The sequence below is a fragment of the Propithecus coquereli genome, unplaced genomic scaffold (assembly GCF_000956105.1).
Source record: "Propithecus coquereli isolate 6110/MARCELLA unplaced genomic scaffold, Pcoq_1.0 Scaffold173, whole genome shotgun sequence".
NCBI classification, from domain to species: domain Eukaryota; kingdom Metazoa; phylum Chordata; class Mammalia; order Primates; family Indriidae; genus Propithecus; species Propithecus coquereli.
In genome coordinates this window covers 771,798-777,280 of record NW_012141969.1, presented here as the reverse complement: position 1 = coordinate 777,280, position 5,483 = coordinate 771,798, and the positions used below count along the sequence as shown (strand labels likewise).

Genomic DNA, 5,483 nt, shown 5'->3' with positions numbered 1-5,483 from the left:
GTTGCTCGTGTTTTTGGTGTCAAATCTAAGAACCTGTTCCCAAATCTGATGTCATGGAGATTTAACCCTAGGTTTTCTTCTAGTAGTTTTATAGTGTTAGCTCTTATATTTAGGTCATTGATCCATCTTGAGTCAATTTTCATATATAGAGTGAAGGAGGAGTCCAAATTGATTCTTTTGCATGTGGTTATCAGCAAAGCACCATTTGTTGAAGAAACTATTTTTACCCATTGAATGGTCTCGATATTCTTGTTGAAAAATCAATTGGTCATAGATATTTGTTCAGGCTGGAAATAAGGTCCTGAATTATGTCTACCAGCAACAAACCCCTCAACTGTTGTAGATTTTATTTTCACTCCCCTAAATGCTGTCCTCTGAAACTCCAGCTTATGTTGTGCTCTCTTAAAAAAAAAAAAGAAGAAAGAAATAGAAAACAAAATCCAAGAAAGTAATTGTAAAATGCCACTACAGAAAGGGGTTTTGAAAAGTAGGGGTAGTGGGAAACCAGAGAGATGTTCTGAGATGAGTAGCAATATCTTAATAAGAATCTTGGGCTGGGCACATTGGCTCATGCCTGTAATCCCAGCACTGTGGGAGGCTGAGGCAGGAGGATCACTTGAGCTGTTGAGGTTGCGGTGAGCTATGATGGTGCCACTGCACTCTAGCCTGGGCAAACCCTGTCTTCACCAGAGTGTACTTCTGAACCATGGTTGTTCTAGCCTTTGCTTGTAAAGGCACTGGGAAACTAATCTGTTTTGTAGTTTTCAATATACAAGTCTTTCACCTCCTTGGTTAACTTTATTCCCAGGTATTTTATTTTATTTGTAGCCATTGTAAATGAAATTGTTTTTTTTAGTTTCCTTTTTGGATTGTCCATTGCTGGTATATAGAACCACAACTGATTTTTTTTTAGAGTCTCTGTGTTTGCTATTATAAGTAACACTTTCAGTTTTTTATCTGGTCCTTACTTTAATGAGTATGTCTTTTTAAACATCACAAATTTATTCTCTTAAAGTTCTGGAGACCAAAAGTCTAAAATGAGTTTTATAGGGCTGAATTCAAAGTGTAAGCAGGACTACATTCCTTCTGGAGGCTCAGGGAGGAATACATTTCCTTACCTTTTCCAACTTCTAGAAGGTGTCTCCATTCGTTGACTTGTGGCCCTTCCTCCATCTTCAAAACCTGGCAGTGTAGCATCTTCAGATTTTTCTCTGACTCTGATTCTCTGTTTCTACTATCACACCTCCTTTATCTCTGACCCTCCTGCCTCTTTTTTTATTGTGGTAAACTATACATAATATACAATTTACCATTTAAACCATTTTCAAATGTATAGCTCAGTAGCATCGAGTACATTATGACTCAACCCTAGTTATTGAACTAGCAGCCAGGAGGGAAGGTTGGGGTAGTTCCTGTTGTGGGTGGGTACATGTCATCTTGCAAGGTAGAGGCCTCTGCATCATCTACAAGCGAAGGGGGAATATTAGCCTTAAGTATAATCACTCCAGCTCTTTTTTTTGGTTACTGTTTGCATGGGATATATTTTCCCATCCATTTTCTTTCAATCTATTTGTGTCTTTAGATCTTAACTAAATCTCTTATAGATAGCATATAGTTGGATCATGTATTTTAACCATTCTGCTAATCTCTGACTTTTAACTGAAGAGTTGAATCTGTTTCCATTTAATGTAATTACTAATAAGAAAGGACTTACTTTTGTCATTTTGTTATTCATTTCCTATATGTTTTACTTTTTTGTGTGTGTGTTTCTCAATTCTTCCATTATTGCCTTCTTTCATATCAGGTGGATATTTTCTAGTGTACCACTTCAATTTCCTTGCAATTTCTTTTACTATATATATTTTGAGTTATTTCTTACTGGTTGTCCTGGCGATTGCAATTAACATCTAAAATTTATAACAATCTAGTTTGGGTCAATGCCAACTTAATTTTAGTAGTGTACAAAATCTTTTGTCCTACATCGTGCTGTCCCCCCACCCCCATGTTGTTATTGTCACAAGTTACATCTTTATACATTATATGTCTGTTAACATAGATTTATAATTATTGTCTCATGCAGATGTCTTTTAAATAAGATAGGAAAAAAGGAGCTAAACTAAAAATACAGTAATATTGACTTTTATATTTATCTATGTAGTTACTTTTGCCGGTACTTTTTATTTCTTTGTGTGAATTCAAGTTACTGTCTAGTGTCCTTTCACTTCAGCCTGAAGGGCTCCCTTTAGCATTTCTTGTAGGGTAGGTCTACTAGTGATGAACTCCCTCAGCTTTTGTTTATCTGGAAATGTCTTAATTTCTCCTTCACTAAAAAAATCAATTATTTAAATTAGTTCTTTTAAACAAGAATTTCTTTTTCCTCTGTTCCATTAGCTTAGTGGTCAGCTAATAACTGGAGAGAGATTTTCTTACATTCCAAGAACCAAAAAATTCTCTCAGTCTTTACAGATGAGCTCTGCATTTGTGCGTTGGGACATGCCTTCAACACTCAGCCAGGCAGTTTAAAACTCTGCCTTAGCCTTCACTTCCTGCTTGCATAAAGACTCAAGGTCAGCCAGAGATGAGAGCTTAGGGCTTTCTCAGGTCTTTCCTGAGCATGCAAACAATTCTGGGCATTCATGTGGCCTTTTAGATTTCCAAAAATATGTCAGAGCTTTTCAAAGCTCTTATTCCCAAAGCACCTCATTACCCAGCTTTTTCTCCCAAGATTTTTGGTTAGTCTATTGTTTGCCCTGACTATTATTCATTGCCCCAGACAGCAATGACTAACATAATTGTCTATAAATGTTTTCAACAAGCACTCCCCAGGTAGCCATGTCAGCACCGGAGGAGTTCTGAGTTAGGCACATAAAGGCAAACCCTTTGAGCTAATCCTGCAGGGAGCCACCAGACATCTCAAAACAACTACAACTATTTGTGAATGAGGTCCATTCTTCTCCCTCAGGTACTGATACTAGTACTAGGAATGTGAGCTATTATCGTCAAGGCCACTGCCAAGCTAGAGAGTGGATGATGGGGTCAGAGTAAGTTAAAATGAAACAAAGCTCACCTCACTGTTCTTACTAAGATTCAACCTATTTTTCTTGATTAACTATTCCCCTGGTTGCTACAACCTTTGGGTTAATTTCCAGAGTTCCGAAAAAGTTGATTCTGACAGTGTTTGCTAGCTTTTTCATTGCTTTTATAGAGGTATGGACTTTTGGCATTTCTTACTGCACCATTTCCTCTAGGCACTAGCCTTTAACAGAGAGGAGTGGGCCACTTCTGCAGGCCCAGAAAGTTTAGGGATATATGGTAAGTTAAGATTTTCTTGATTGCATTGATCCAAATGTCCATGTTCCATATCTCAGGGTCCCACTCCTTCCCAATCAGGTCCCTGATCTTTGTACAGCAGACTTGCTAAAGTTGAGAATTTAACTTTTTCTCTGGAGCTCTGCTGCTCTTATTATGAAGTCCTGGGCCTGACTCTCAGCTTTTTCTGTCCACTGACTGTAATAGATAAGAGTCTCTTTTAATGCAGATGGGATGGGATACTAGTGGAAAGAAATTCACTGGCCTGGTACAATGTCTCAGGTGTTTAAGAGGTAAAGGGGAAATGGGGAAATAATAATTGTAAAGACTATGGAATTTTTAAAATATATAATACTAAGAGAGTACATTTCAAATGTCTCACCATAAAAATGATAGGTAAGTGAGATGATAAATATGTTAATTAGTTTGATTTAATCATGCCACATTGTATACATATATCGAAACATCACATTGTACCCCATAAATGTATACAACTATGATTTGTCAACCAAAAATAATATTAATAATACATTTTTTTAAAAAGAGATACATTAACAAAAGACTGTGGAATTGGAGGGATGTTTCTGGAAGCAATTGATGCATTGGAGAAAAACAATGAAAAGTTGAGGGTGATTAATCACCAATTAAATGCTAAGGGTAAAGGCCATAGAGCTTCCTTAATAATACTAATAAATTAAATAATACTAAAAACTGCTAAATTGATCCAAATGAAGGCACAAAAGGAGAGAAAAAGAAATACAGAACTTTCAGGACAAATAGAAAGTGTTCAGCAAGATGATAAACTTAAAATTAAACGTAACACTAATTGTATTACATGTAAAGTAACAAGTTAGATATCTATTCAAGGAAAACACCAAAAGAAAGCTGATGTGACTATATTCTCAGACAAAATGAGCTTTATGGAGAAAAGTATTACTACAGATAACGAAGAAAGCTTCATCATGATAAAAAAATGTTTGATTCACCAAGAAGATATACCAGTTCTAAATGAGTATGCTTCTAATAAGAAGGCCCCAAAGTAAAGCAAAAATGTAATTACAAAGGGAAAGCCCAATCCTTCATCATATGGAGATTTCAACGCACTTCTCTCAGTAAATGATGGTACAAACAGACAGAAATATCAGTAAGGATATGGAACATTTGCATAACTCAATTAACAAACATGACCTAATAGACCTATAAAGAACAATATATCCAACAACTGTGGAAAATAGTGTCTTTATCAACTCCAATGAAATAGTTGTAAAAACTTAACTGTAGATTGGGCCATAAAGCAAATTTCAACACATTTCAAAAAATGGTGCTACCACCCGAAGGATGGACATATTTGAAATTCGGACTTAGGGGGGAGGCGGGGGCAAGGGCAACATATGTAACCTAAACATCTGTACCTCCATAATATGCTGAAATAAAAAAAAATGGTGCTACATGTTTTCTGAGCCTAATGCTAATAAGCTAGAAATCAATAATAAACAGATAACATAAATGTCCCCATGCATTCAGATTAAGAAATACACTTTTTAAATGACCAACTAAGGTCAAATAAGATATCACATTGGAAATAAGACAATATTTTAAACTGTGACAATGAAAATGCTACGTAATAAAACTTGTGAGACACAGGTAAAGCAGATATTTTTTTAAGAAATTTATATCCTTAAATGAATATATTAGAAAAGGAGAAAAGCTGAAAATTAATGAGCTAAGCATCCACATCAAGAAGCTAGAAAAAGAGTAAATTTAAATCAAAGAACGCAGAAGAAGTGAAATACCAAAGAGCAGAAATCAATGAAATATAAGACAAAAATACAATAGAGAGGTTCAATGAAACCAAAAGTTAGTTTTCTAAAAAGATAGATGAAATTGATAAATCCATATCAAGAATGATAGAGAAAAAATGAGAGCAGACTCAAATTGTCAGTGTCAGGAATGAAAAGGATATCATTATAGATCCTGCAGACATAGCAAAGACAATAAAATGATATTCAATTTTATGGCAATAAAATTTAAAATTTAGATGAAATAAACAAATTTCTAGAAAAATAAAACATCAAAAAGATACAAGAAGAAACAGAAAATCTGAATAATTCTATAACTGTTCGATAAACTGCATCTTTTAAAACTACTCCACATCCACTCCCCCACTCCACCTC

General features: G+C 35.2%; 1 pseudogene; it reads right to left on the bottom strand.

The window, feature by feature from the left end:
- LOC105808426 overlaps positions 1-708 on the bottom strand; it is a 6,380-nt pseudogene extending 5,672 nt beyond the window's left edge.
- Between the last annotated feature and the right edge of the window lie 4,775 nt (positions 709-5,483).